We start from the raw sequence: 15,288 nt of genomic DNA on the forward strand, positions 1-15,288 counted from the left end.
GAGCCATGATACCAGAAGGAAGTGGAAACAATTTTTCAAGTTCTGGAAGAAAAAACTATTCATTGTGAGTTGTATGTTTGGTGAAAGTATCCTTCAGGAATGATGAGGAAATAAAGACACATTCAGATGAAGGTAAAATAAGAGAATGTGTGGCTAGCAGACTGACTCTTAAAGAATGGCTAAAGAAAATTCTCTAAACAGAAAGGAAATGACAACAGAAGAAGACCTGGATATCAGTAAGGAAAGAATAACAGAATGGACAAAAATAGGAGTAAATAGACGATCTTCCTTGTGAGTTTCTAAATCATATTTCATGGGTGAAACAAAAAATGTAACACCATCTGATGGGGTGTTTAATGTATGTAGAGGAAATACTTAAGACAGTTAAACTTAAAAACTGGGCAAAATAAAAGAAACTAAGGAGGAGTAAGGTGTCTACAGTTCATCTGAAGTGGTAACACTTTGTGTGACAGTAGACTGTCACAATTTACGTATAAATACTGTAATGCCTAGAGAAACCACTAAGAAAACTATCCAGAGCAGTATACTAAAAAATCACATATATATTTATATATCTCATTAAAACAAAGAAAATGTTGGCTGGGCGTGGCTGGGTGTGGTGGCTCACACCTGTAATCCCAGCCCTTTGGGAGGCAAGGGGGGCAGATCACCTGAGCTCAGGAGTTCCAGACCAGCCTGGCCAACATGGTGAAATCCCGTATCTAATTTTAAAAAATACAAAAATTAGCCAGGTGTGGTGGTGGGCGCCTATAATCCCAGCTACTCGGGAGGCCAAGACGCAAGAATCACTTGAACCTGGTGGGGCAGAAGTTGCAGTGAGCTGAGACAGTGCCACTGCACTCTAGCCTAAGCGACAGAGTGAGACTCTGTCTGAAAAAAAAAAAAAAAAGTTAAAGAGAAACAGAGGAATAAGAAACAGAGAGAACAAACAGAAAAAAAAAAGATAGTAAAATAAAGACTTTAGCACTAACATTTTAATAATTACTTCAAATGAAATGATCTAAATACACTAAACAGAGATTGGAACAGTGGGTTAAAAAAAAACACAACCTAACTGTATGTTGCCTACAGGAAACTCAGCTGAAAAGCAATGACATAGGTAGGTTAAAAAAACATGTAAAATGATTATGCAAACCTTCATTTTTAAAAAGTAGCCATGGCTATATTAATATCAGATAAAGTAGACTTCCAAGCACAGGAAAACATTAGGGACAAAGGAACATCACTTAATGATAAAAGGATTAATACACAAAGAAGACCTAACTGTGCATGCACCAAACAACAGAGCATCAAAACACTGAAGCAAAATTGATAGAGCTGAAAAGAGAAAAAGATACATTCAGTTAGAGTATGTTCTCTGATCACAGAATATCAGCTAAGAAATCGGTAATAGAAATTCAATAAAAATACTCCCAAACTTGTATATTAAACATCACAATTCTAAATAATCCATGAGGCAATAAAAACTTTCAAATAAAAATTTAAAATACAGAGAAGAAGAAGAAAGAAAAATGAAAATATCATGAGTTAAATTTTGTGGAATACAGCTAAGGCAGTACTGAGAAGGAAATTTAAGCACTAATTGCTTATGTTTAAAAGAGAAAAGATCTCAAATTAGTGATCTTAAGTTCTTACCTCAACAAGGTAGAAAAAGAAAACCTAAATTAAATCCAAACAAGCAGAAAGAGAGGAAATAATAAGAGCAAAAATCAAAGAAATTAATACAGGAAGACAATAGAGAAAATCAATGAAACAAAAGCCGGATCATTAACAAAAAATAATAGGTAATTGAAAAACCCCTAAGAAGGTTGATAACAGTAGAGAGAATATACAAATCTCCAATGTCAGAACAAAATGGAATATCACCGTATCTGTTGTAGTCATTAAAGAGAAAGTAAGGGACTACTATGAACAAGTTTATGCCCATAAATTCAAGAATATAGAAAATCAGACTAATTCCTTGAAAAGCACAAACTATCAAAATGCAACCAAGATAAAATAGATCACCTGAATAGTCACATAAGCATTAAAGTAATTTAATTTATAGCTAAAACACCTGTGAGAAAGTTTCCAGGCCCAGAGAGTTTCACTGGAGAATTCTACCAAATATTTAAAGAAGAATTAATAGCAATTTTACACACTGTCTTCCGGAAAAATAGAAAAGAAAGCCCTTCCCCACTCTTTGTGTAAGGCAAGTATTACCCTGATACCAAAATTACACAAAGACAGAAGAAAGAAGAGAGGAAATACAGAAAGAGAGCAAGGGAAGAGAGAAAGGGAAGGAAGGGAGGGAGAAAAGGAGGGAGGGAGGAAGGGAGGAAGGGAGGAAGGAAGGAAGGATCCATATCTTGTATGAACTTAGACATAAAAATCACCAAAATACTGGCAAATTTAATCCAACAATGAAAAGAATTACACGTTATGATCACTTAGGATTTATTTCAGGCGTGCAAAGTTGACTCGATATTCAAAAATCAATCAACATATCACTAGGCTAAAAAACCATAAGGTTTTATGAGCATATCAGCTGACACCAAGAAAGTCTTTGACAAAATCCACCATCCACTCATGATGAAAATTTGCAAGACACTAATACTAGAAAGGAAATTTCTGAACTCGACAAAAAGTGTTCACCCAAAGAATTACAGCTAACATCGTAGTTAATAGTGAAGAACCAAATGCCCTTCCCTAAGATCAGGAGCAAGGCAAAGATGTCCAAACTTACTACTCATATTCAACATAATACTGGAAGTTCTAGCAAGTACAACATGGCAAGAAAAAGAATTAAAAGGCATACAGACTGGAAAGAAAGAAATAAAACTGTCCCTATTGACAGATGACATGATCATCTGCACATAGAATCTAGAAGAATTTTCCTCAACAAACCTCTTAAACTAACAAGAGAGTTCAGCACATTTGCACAATACAAGATCAACACACAAAAATCAACTACATTTTTATATACTAGCAGCAAACATGTGGAAACTAAAATTAAAAACACAATGCTCTTTACAATTGTACCCTCCCCAATGAAAATAGGTGTAATTCTAAAAGAACATGTACAGAATCTACATACTGAATGTTGCAAAAATGCTGACAAAAAAACAAAATAAAAGAAGAGCTAGTTAAATGCAGAGACATACTGTGTTCATGGATTGGAAGACTCAACATAATAAATATGTCAGTTCTCCACAAACTCATTTGAGGATATAACAAAATGCCTTTCAAAATCTCAGCAGTTTTTCTTTTTCTTTTTTTTTCCCTCTTTCTTTCTTTCTTCTTTCTTTCTTTCTTTCTTTCTTTCTTTCTTTCTTCTTTCTTTCTTTCTTTCTTTCTTTCCTCTCTTTCTCTCTCTTTCTTTCTTTCAAGATGGAGTCTTGCTCTGTTGCCCAGGCTGGAGTGCAATGGCACAATCTCAGATCACTGCAATCTCTGCCTCCCGGGTTCAAGCAATTCTCATGCCTCTGCCTCCTGAGTAGCTGGGATTACAGGCGCCTGCCACCACACCTGCCTAATTTTGTAATTTTATTAGAGACAGGGGTTTCACCATGTTGGCCAGGCTGGTTTCGAACTCCTGACCTCAAGTGATCCGCCTGCCTTGGCCTCCCAAAGTGCTGAGATTACAGGCTTGAGCCACTGTGCCCGGCCTCAGCAGTTTTTCATACTGAGACAGGAGGCCAAGCTGGCCTTGAACTCCTAACCTCAAGTGATCTGCCTGCCTTGGCCTCCCAAAGTGCTGGGATTACAAGCGTGAGCCACCGTGCCTGGCCTCAGCAGTTTTTCATACTGAGGCAGGAGGACATAGAGAAGCAAATTCTAAATGTGTATGGTAAGGCAAAGGACCTAGAACAGCTAAAACATTTTGAAAAAGAACTAGAAAATGGAGCTGGGTGCAGTGGTGCATACCTGGAGTCCCAGCTACTCAGGAGGCTGAGGTGGGAGAATCAGTTGAGCCCAGTCCAAACATAGCCAGGCAACATAGCAAGACCCTGTCTCTAAATAAGTAAATAAATAAATCGAGTGGGAGAAATCACTCTACCTGATGTTTAGACTTACTATAGCTACAGCCGTTAAGACTGTGATATTGGTGAAGGTATAGAGACATAGATTAATAGAACAGGATACAAAACCCACACAGCCATGCCCATCTGATTTTTCTTTTCTTTTTTTTTATTTTTATTATACTTTAAGTTTTCGGGTACATGTGCACAACGTGCAGATGAGTTACGTATGTATACATGTGCCATGTTGGTGTGCTGCACCCATCAACTTGTCATTTAAAATTAGATATATCTCCTAATGCTATCCCTCTCCCCTACCCCCACCCCACAACAGGCCCTGGTGTGCGATGTTCCCCTTCCTGTGTCCATGTGTTCTCATTGTTCAATTCCCACCTATGAGTGAGAACAAGTGGTGTTTGGTTTTTTGTCCTTGCGATAGTTTGCTGCGATAGTTTGCTGAGAATGATGGTTTCCAGCTTCATCCATGTCCCTACAAAGGACATGAACTCATCATTTTTTATGGCTGCATAGTATTCCATGGTGTATATGTGCCACATTTTCTTAATCCAGTCTATCATTGTTGGACATTTGGCTTGGTTCCAAGTCTTTGCTATTGTGATTTTTCATAAAGTGCAAAAAATAATTAAATGGAGGAAGGATCACCTTTCAACAAATGATGCTGAAACAATGGGACACCCACGGGGAAACGAATGGACCCAAACCTCCCATCTTATATAAACATTCACTGAAAATGGATCACAGACATAAATGTGAAAGGTAAAATTATAAAGCCTTTAGGAAAAATAAATAGGAGAAATCATCTGGATTTAGGGTTAGGTAAAGAATTCTTGGACTTGGCCCCCAAAGCACAATACGTAAAAGGGAAAATTATAAATGGAACATCATCAAAATTTTAAAATTTTGCTCTGCAAAAGCATAAAAAAAGAAACAATGCAATTAGAAAATGGGCAAGACTGGGTGCCGTGGCTCACATCTATAATCCCAGAGCTTTGGGAGGCTGAGGAAGGAGAATCACTTGAGCCCAGGAGTTTGAGACCAGCCTGGGCAACATAGTGAGATGCCATCTCCACAGAAGAAAAAAAAAATTTAATCAGCGGGGCATGGAGGCACACCTGTGGTCCCAGCTACTCAGGAGGCTGAGGTGGGAGGATCAGTTGAGCCTGGGAGGTCAAAGCTGCAGTGAGCCCTGCCACTGCACTTCAGCCTAAGTGACACAGTGAGATGAAAGAAAAGAAAGAAAAGGAAGAAGGAAAGAAGGAAGGGAGGGAGGAAGGAAGGAAGGAAGGAAAGAAGGAGAGAATGAAAGAAAGAGGAAGAAAGGGAGAGAGAGAAAAAAAGAGAGAGAAAAGAGAAAGAAAGAGAAAGAGAAAATAAAGAAATTGAGCAAAAGGCAATGAATAAACATTTTTCCAATGGCCTATGTGTCTGGCAAATAAGCACATGAAAAGATGTTTATCACTCTCCTTTAGGCAAATTAAGACCATGCTGACATATCACCAGACACCTATTAGAACAGCTTTAAAAAGCAATGATCCACCAAATGCTGGGGAGATTGCAGAGAAACTGGATCTCTCATATTAATATAAATGTAAAACGGTACCAGCCACTCTGGAACATAGCTCGATAGTTTCTTTTCAAACTAAGAAATGCACATAAGATATGATCAGTAATTTCACCACTGGTCCTGTATCCCAGAGAAGTGAAAGCCTATGTCCACAACAAAATACATACACACAGGTTTATAGCAGCTTTATTTGCAGTAGCCCAAAACTGGAAATAATCCTGATGTCCTTCAGTGGATGAATGATTAAACAAAGTGTGGGAACTTCCACACCACGGACTATTACTCACCAATAAAAAGGAATTCAGGGCCTGGTGCGGTGGCTCACGCCTGTAATCCCAGCACTTTGGGAGCCTGAAGCAGGTGGATCATGAGGTTAGGAGTTCGAGACCAGCCTGGCCGACATGGTAAAACCCCGTCTCTACTAAAAAATACAAAAATTAGCCAGGCATGGTGATGCGCACCTGTAGTACCAGCTACTCAGGAGGCTGAGGCAGGAGAATCGCTTGAACCCGGAAGGCATAGGTTGCAGTGAGCCAAGATCACACCACTGCACTCCTGCCTGGGCAACAGAGTGAGACTCCATCTCAAAAAAAAAAAAAGAAAAAGAAAAAGAAAAGAAAGAGCAATCAACTACTGATATGGCAACAACTTGGATACATCTCAAGGGAACTATGCAGAATGAAAAAAGCCAGTCTCAAAGGTCACATACAGTATGATTCCATTTACAAATAATCTTGTAATAGCGACATTATAGAGATGGAGAGTGGATTACTGGTTGCCAGGGGTTAGAGATGGGAGGCAAGGAGGGCAGACCTCTTATGTCTTTTCCCCCTAGCTGCTCTGAGCCCACATGAGCACTTTCTTTTAATTCCCCAAGACAGGTCTAACTTCACAGCATACGAATGGTGTGCTGATGTTTTCCAGGGGGAAGGACAGGAGAATCCGTATTGCACACTACAGTTAAGAAGCCTCATCGCAATCTTTCTCATTGGCTCCATGTTTCTTCCCATAGTTCTATCAGTTTTCTCACCTCTTTTCTCCTCCTCACCTCCACCCAGCATAACCTCTAAAATCCACGTCATTGCCCATAGACACACGGGAACTCAATTCTTGCCTGTACTTTTCACACCCTACTCAGCAAAACAAAAGCGTGTAGCTTCTAAATGACTGCCATTTATGATTTCAGGCATACCTGGGTAGCAGGTAAGGATCATGCCTATTTGGGGTTGTTGGGGAGGTCTCAGTGCATCTACTTATTATGATTATTATTACATGAATATATCCCCTTCTAGCCCATATGCATCTTGAGTGCAAGGACTCTCTTATTCAACTTTTTATCACTCTCTCTTTTAAAAATCTCGAGTGCTTAGCACAGTGCCTGAAAATATAAGTTTAAAATATTTGCCATGGGAACAAATGATTAAGTGAATGAACACTATAAGGCACCTGTGACTTATCTTCTTTCCTTCCTTCCTTCTTTCCTTCCTTCCTTCCCCTTCCTTCCTTCCTTCTCTCCTTCCTTTTTTCTTTCTTTTCCCCCTTTCTTCATTTCTCCTTTTCTTTTGACTTTGGTCTAACATATTGTTTCAGTGCCTAAAAGATGTTGACCAACTACAGCCCACTTTGCCTGTTTTTGTAAATAAAATTTTATTGAAACATAGTGACGTTCATTCATTTATGTATTGTCTATGGTGTGTTCATACAATAGAAGAGTTGAATAGCTGTGATGGACAGTAGAGTCCACAAAACCCAAAATATTTACTATCAAGTCTTCTACAGAAAAACTTTGCCAATCCCTGCTTTTCAGGGATTGGTTGATGAGAAATTTTATATTCCATTCCTGAGTGACAGATAACTCAAGTACAAAACTCATTATCTCATAAAGATATTTTATATTATTTTTCCTACTGTGCCCAGAATATCAATCATTCATATAATCTGAGTTAAGAGGAATCTTTCACATCATCTATTCTGTCTCCCTTGTCTGCAGCTGAGGAAAATAAAGTCTGTATGGAAAGACTTTCATGAAACCTTCCCCAAAATCATCTTACCTGCTTTACATGTGTTCCAACTTCAAGAAGCCTGCGTGAATTAGTCTTACTAGTAATTCCAAAAACTAAATTCGGGGCAAAATTTCTACCCATGCATTTGGATGGAACATTTGTACTCAATAGGAAAGCTAAGGCACAACCCAAACAAGTCGTAATTTGCCTCTGAACATTCTTGCCTCCAGAACACACGACGGCTTCCTACTCCAAAGGGAAGCAAAGGACCGCTAATGCTTCCTTGCCGCACTATTACTTTTGTATTTTATTATTTCTAATCAATAAGATTCTATTAGTAATTTAAAAAAAGTTTTAGATACTCATGAGAAGTAGTTTTATCAAATGCAGCCTGTGATACTTCTGCAGCATATATTTTATTGATGGACATTACTTTTAGGTCAGTTTTAGGTTTATAGAAAGATGGGCAGGAAGTAAATATAGCCCCCTCTTTCCACCGCACCCTAACTAGCAGTTTCCTGTATTGTTAACACCTTGCTTTGGGATGGCACATTTGTTTCCATTGATGAACCAATATTGATGCATTACTATTAATTAAAGTCCATCATTAACATTAGGGTTCACTCTTGTGTTGTTCATTCTACAACCAAACGCATAATACCCATGTGTCATCATTATAATACCATATAGAATAGTTTCACTGCCTTCAAAATCCCATGTGCTCTACCGTATTCATCCCTCTCCTCTTCCTCCTGTGCTTCCCAAATCCCTTTATATCATTGATGTATAGTTTTGCCTCTTCCAAAATGTCATATAGTCGAAACCATACATTACATAGCCTTTTCACATTGGCTTCTTTCACTTAGCAATGTGCATTCGTGTGCAGGTTGTGTAGACATAAGTTTTCAACTCATAGAAATACGAAGGCGTGTGGTTGCCTGATGTATGAGAAGAATATGTTTAACTTTGTAAAAACACTGCCAAATTTTCTCCCAAAGTAGCTGGGCCATTTTGCTTTCCCACTAGCAGTGAATGAGAGTACCTGTTACTCCACATCTTTACTGGCATTTGGTATCATCAGTATTTTAGATTTTAGTTATTCTAATAGGGGTCTCCTTATTGCTTGAATTTGTGTTTCTCTGATGTGTTACGCTGCATTTGCATCACTATAAAGAAATATCTGAAGCTGGCAATTTATAAAGAAAAGAGGTTTAATTGGCTCATGGTTCTACATGCTGCACAGTAAGCATGGCACTAGTACCTGCCCCTGTTAGGGCCTCAGGAAGTTTACAGTCATGGGGAAAGAGAAGGAGGAACAGGGGCATCACATGGTGAGAGTGGGAGCAGAAGAGTGGGGAGGTGCCACACTCTTTAAACAACCAGATCTCCCGTGAACAGAGTGAGAACTCACTCATTATTGTGAGGACAGCACCAAGCCATTCGTGAAGGATCCCCTCCATGACCCAAACACCCCCCACCAGGCCCCACCATCAGCATTAGGGATTACAGAGATTACATTTCAACATGAGATTTGGAGAGGACAAGCATCCAAGCTATATCATCTAATAGCATATGATGTTGAGCATATTTTCCTATGCTTGCTTTTAAGCTGTATATCTTCTTTGGTGAGGTGTCTGTTCAGATGGTTTGTCAATTTAATTGGGCTGTTTTTTTTTTATTGTGAATTTTTAAAGAGTTCTTTGCATATTTTGGATACACGTCCTTTACCAATAGTGTTTTGCAAATATTTTCTCCTAGTCTGTGACTTATCTTTTCATCGTCTTAACAGTATCTTTCACAGATAAGAAGATTCTAATTTTTTTTTTTTTTTTTTTTGGAGACGGAGTCTCGCTGTGTTGCCAGGCTGGAGTACAGTGGCACGATCTTGGCTCACTGCAACCTCCGCCTCCTGGATTCAAGCGATTCTCCTGCCTCAGCCTCCTGAGTAGTTGGGACTACAGGCGCGTGTCACCACGCCCAGGTAATTTTTGTATTTTTAGTAGAGACGGGCTTTTGCCATGTTGGCCAGGATGGTCTCAATCTCCTGACCACCTTGTGATCTGCCCTGTGATCTGCAGATCTGCACCTGTGATCTGCCCACCTTGGCCTCCCCAAATGCTGGGATTACAGGTGTGAGCCACTGCACCCAGCCCAGAAGATTCTAATTTTAACGAAGTTCCACTTACCACTTTTTTTTTTTTTTTTGTGGATCATGTTTTTAGCATCATATCTTAAAACTCATTACCAAAACCAAGGTCATCTAGATTTTTCCTCATGTTATCTTTTACATGTTTTATAGTTTTGTGTTTTACATTTAGATCTATGATTTATTTTTTTCGAACTAACTTCTGAAAGGTGTAATGTCAGTGTCTAGATTCTTTCCTTTTCTTTTTCATAAGGAACTCCAGTTCCAGCACCATTTGTTAAAAAGACTGTCTTTTCCCTTTCTCCATTGAATTGGTTTTGATCTATCTATTCTTTCACCAATGCCACACTATTTTGATTATTGTAGCTTTATAGAAAGACTTGAAGTCAAGAAGAGTCTGACTTCCTTGTTCTTCTTCAATATTGTTTCGACTATTGCATCTTTTTGCCTTTTCGTGTAAAACTTAGAATCAGTTCGCAGATGTCCACAAAGTAGCTTTCTAGGATTGCAATGAATCTATGGATCAAATTGGAATGAACTGACACATAACAAGATTGAGTTTTCTTATCCATTAACATAGTTTGTCTTTCCATTCATTTAGATCTCCTTTGATTTATTTCATCAGAGATTTGTAGTTTTTCTCACATACCTTTTTTACTTCTTTTGTTAGCATAATACATATTTCTCCCTCTCTCTCTTTTGGTAATAATATTAATGGTGTTGTATTTTGATTTCAAATTCCAATTGTTCATGGCTGGTATATAGGAAAGGAATTTACTTTCAGGTATTAAGCTTGTATCCTGCAACCTTGCTATAATCTAGAACTAATTAGTTCTAGATTTGTTTGTTTGTTGATTTTGTCAGTTCCTCGGGATTTCCTACATAGACAATCATGTCATCTGTGAACAAAGACAATTTTATTTTCTCCTTCACAATTCATGTACTTTTTATTTCCTTTTTTGTCTTATTGTCTACAGTGTATTTTCAAAGCAATATTTAACTACAAATATGATTACAGATAACAAGGTGCATCCTTTAAGCCAAGGTCCATAGTATTTTAATTATAAGTTTTAAATGCAATTTCTAAACACTAGGTAAAGTTCTTAAAAACAGGGAATTTCTTTCAATGTATTTCCATAGTCTATCACAGAGTCTGTACATGGTAAGCACTCTGTGAGTATGTAGTGGGAATGAATGTACGACATAATTTTGAAACTTAACATCTATGTCTGGGGTTTAAGCAGAAAATAGAATTCACATCAGATGCTTCAAATGAAGACTTTAACACAGTGGACTCTCAACCATGACTGTCATTAGAATCAAAATCCCCCTTGTCTGAGAGTGAGACATGGGCTTCTCAGTCATTCCAATGGCCAGCAGTAGTTAAAAATCAGTAATAAAAGGGCTACATGTAGATGCGTAGACAAGATTAAGAAAGTCAAAAAGCGATGTTGAGGCACTTGCTTTATAAATGAAGAAACTGAAGCTGAGTGAGTAAAAGTAACTAGCTGAAGGTCATAAAGGTAGTTCATGGCTGAGATGGGCTTCAAGCCCAGGGATGTCTAATTCTATACTCCATGCTGCCTTCCAAATGAGTTTTTCTCTGGAACAAAATGTAATATTTGACCAAGCCCGAAGTAAAAAAACACTTTCAAAGTAAGCACAAGATGCTCCTTTACTTAAAACCACATCAAATAGATTAAGATCAAAGTTTACCTTGTGTTTTCAAAAGAATTAGCGCCTGAAATAAAACCCATCCCGTTTTTGTGACTAATATAAGACATGTGATGCTGTCTCCTTTTCTCTCCATCTTGCAATAAAATCATGTCTGGATTTTTCTGGAAAGAGAATGAGAAGCCAGAATGACAGATATTATATCTGCTAATGTGTGGTCTAGGAGACAGGACCCCTGGCGGGGAGTGGGTTAGGAGGGCAGAGAAGATGTTGACCTCTGATTAGAGCAAATGCCCAGACCTGGATTTCAAAAGCTCTTTCCCTTCCAATGTTGCCATGCATAGCATCCTAGCTTTACCTCTGAACTAAGAACTTCATGCAAATATATTTTCAGCTCATCTGCCACTTATTGTTGACTAGATTATAAATCACTTAAAGCTTCTGAGACCAGCAGGTACCTCTTAAAATGAAGTGGTCTCCTGGTTTTGTGTAACATGCATTTGTCTTTACAATGCTTTATATTTTTTATAAATTTCTCCCTCATACAACCTAATTCACAACTCCACTGTATTTTATACACCTTGCATGTCCCTAGACTATTCATGCTGAAGCCTCTTCTCACTACAAAATGAAAGATAAAATGAAATGATTCTCAGGAAGGTGCTCGGCTTAAACTGAAGCAAGTTCAGTGGATGCCAGCAGCACCCTGATCTGAAGAAACATCTCAGGGTCTGTGGCACTTGCACATCAAAGGAAGGTGTGAGCCCAAAGTTCTGGACCCAGCTTATAGAAATGGGATGCCAGTCATCAAATACTGTAGAAGAAAGCAGAACTGAGAGAGAGAGAGAGAGAGAAAAAAAAAGCACTGTAAATGGTCCTCATCGAGGAGTTCTTCAGATAGTAGAATATACAGGTGAAAGAAAGAAGGAAGGAAATCAAGATCAAAGTCAACATCTTGGTCCAGAGATCTTCAGCCTCATTTGCATTCTTATGATAGAAGATGCAGGCATCAACCAAGGAGTAGCTCTCATGGCTCTAGAAGGAAACTAACTCGAAGTCGTTCAAGGGATGGAGAGAAATCCTATGGAGTTAAGAGGTCTAGGTCAAAAAGCAGAATAAGATGATCTAGGTCAAGGTCTTGTCCGTGTTCTCACAGTCGGAGAAGTGAAAGGTCCAGCCACAGAAGAATGCATAGTTGGTCTCGGGATAAAGAACAACGTAAATTCAGAGATAAAGAGAAAAGGGGAAGGATTAAGGGAAGGACAAGGATTACATAACATCAAACATGGGGAATCTGGAAACATCAAAGCTGGATTAAGCCATCTGCCACCAGCTGAAGAGGCCAAAGCCAGAATACAGCTGGTTCTTGAAGCTGCTGCAAAAGCTGATGAAGCACTGAAATCCAAAGAAAGAAATGAGGAAGAAGCAAAGAGAAGAAAGGAGGAAGACCACGCCACCCTTGTAGAACAAGTGAAAAAAGTAAAAGAAATGGAAGCTGTTGAAAGTGATTCCTTTGTTCAGCAGACATTCAGATCAATTAAGAAGTCAAAAAGTTAGTGGAATCTGGTGAAGCGAAACATGCAACTTCAACATCAGGACCAACATTAGCAGGTGTTGATCCACCCAGTACTGAAAACAAAATACAACTGAGCAGCATCCCTACTTCTATCAAATACCAAGATGACAATTCCCTGGCCCATCCAAATTTATTTATAGAGAAAACTGGTGCTGAGCAAAAATGATTCAGAGGCTAATTGCTCTCTGACAGGAAAGACTAATGGGCAGTCCTGTGGCCTAAGTAATATACATATGGTTGGATTGGATGGCCAGCAGAAACATTGGAAATGTAGGTTTTTAAATACCAATATTAACTTTTTGCCCTTAAAAAGAATTCAGCTGATTATATAAAAAGGTAATCTCATTTCATTCTTCTTTCATGTAGGCTTGAATATTTGTTGATTTGAATTAACATGCTTGTTATTAAGCTGTATATTTTAAACTGTAATACTGTGAAAATTAAAACAAAATTTAAGAATTCATGAAAATGTTACACTGTTAATAAAGCTAATTACAGACGTTTAAAAAAGATTATCTGGGTGTGGCACGTGCTCTGCAGTAGACTGCAGTTTCCAGAGCTCCCTATGAATGCCTAATGGACCCAGGTTGTCTATCTGGATGCCAAAGGCATACGTGTATGTATCTTTTGTCCTGCTTCAGCTAACTCCCTAGTACTGACTATGAAAGTCAGCAGATGTGTGTGTTTGGGGTTATGTTGTTTCGTTTTATTTTGCCATGCAGAATATGTATTTTAAAATGAGTTTGAATACATCTGACAGTGGACTAATATCCAGAATTTACAAGAAATTCAAACAACTCTACAAAAATACCTCTAAAGAATCCCATTAAAAAGTGGAAGAAGGACATGAATAGTGAGTTTTCAAATAAGCCATACAAATTGCCCACGGGCATTTGAAAAAAAGTTCAACATCACTAATCATCAGAGAAATGCAAATTAAAACCATGACGAGATACCATCTAACACCAATCAGAATGACTATTAAAATGACAAAAAATAACAGATGTTGGCAAGATGTAGAGAAAGAGAACCCTTATACACTGTTAGTGCAACTGTAAATTAGTACAACCTCTGTGGAAGACAGAACAGAGATTTCCCAAAGAACTAAAAATAGAACTACTACATGATCCAGCAATCCCACTACTGGGTATCTACCCAAAAAGAAAGAAAGAATTATATTAAAAAGATAACACGGCTGGGCGCGGTGGCTCACGCCTGTCATCCCAGCACTTTGGGAGGCCGAGGCAGGCAGATCACGAGGTCAAAAGATCAAGACCATCCTGGCCAACATGGTGAAACCCTGTCTCTACTGAAAAAATACAAAAATTAGCTGGGTGTGGTGGCATGCACCTGTAGTCCCAGCTACTCTGGAGGCTGAGGCAGGAGAATCCCTTGAACCCAGGAGGTGGAGGTTGCAGTGAGCCGAGATTGTGCTACTTTACTCCAACCTGGTGACAGAGTGAGACTCCATTTCAAAAAAAAAAGAACACTAGAAATAGTAAGTATGTGGGTAAATATAAATGATATATGTTTTCTTATTTTACAATTCTCTTTGGAAGACTTTCTAAAGCATAGTAATAATACACTGTGGGATTTATAATATCTGTAGAAGTAACATGTATTGTAATAATAGCACAAAAGCCAATAGAGTAGAAATGGAACTATACTATTGTAAGGTCCTTATACTATCACATGAAGTAGTATAATGTTACAGAAAGTTAGTGACGAAGAAGTATAAAAAAACATAGGGCAACCACTACAAAAAATAAAAAAGACAGTTACAGCTAATAAGCCAACAAAAGAGATAAAAATAAAGCCATAACAACTATTCATTCCAGAAAGAAGGAGGAAGCTGAGAACCCTGCATAGAGTTGCCCAGCTCCTGGCCCTGAACAGGTCCTAAGGGAGGGTGAGTGAAGGAACTATGGGCAACACACTCCTGCCATGGGCTTCTGGGATCCTATAGCCACAAGAGATGCCATGGCCCCACAGTGGGGTCATGCCCGGGGAACTTCCAGAGAGTAACCAGAGGCAGAGCTCATGCCTGCGTGGAGCCAGAAGGTTTTGTGTGCAGGGCAGCTGCAGCAAAACGCAATCATAGGTGCCCATCCTCCAAGGCACTCCATCTTGCGCCGAGTGGCTCTAGCCCCTGCTCAATGCTGGGCAGGAGAGAGCAGGGCTGTCTTTCCTGGGGGACCAGGGTGCATCTGACCTCCCCCGACTCCCCCTGCCCCCTGCTCAGCATCTACTGGCCCCTCCTAAAGCCTTTGCCTGGCTGCTCC

The 15,288-nt window shown here is 38.9% G+C and overlaps 1 pseudogene; it reads left to right on the forward strand.

Moving 5' to 3' along the window:
• The first annotated feature begins 12,222 nt into the window (after window positions 1–12,222).
• LOC100970591 (serine/Arginine-related protein 53-like) lies at window positions 12,223–13,228 on the forward strand (annotated as a pseudogene).
• The last annotated feature ends 2,060 nt before the right edge of the window (window positions 13,229–15,288 follow it).

This window comes from Pan paniscus, chromosome 11, assembly GCF_029289425.2.
Source record: "Pan paniscus chromosome 11, NHGRI_mPanPan1-v2.0_pri, whole genome shotgun sequence".
Classification (NCBI taxonomy): Eukaryota; Metazoa; Chordata; class Mammalia; order Primates; family Hominidae; genus Pan; species Pan paniscus.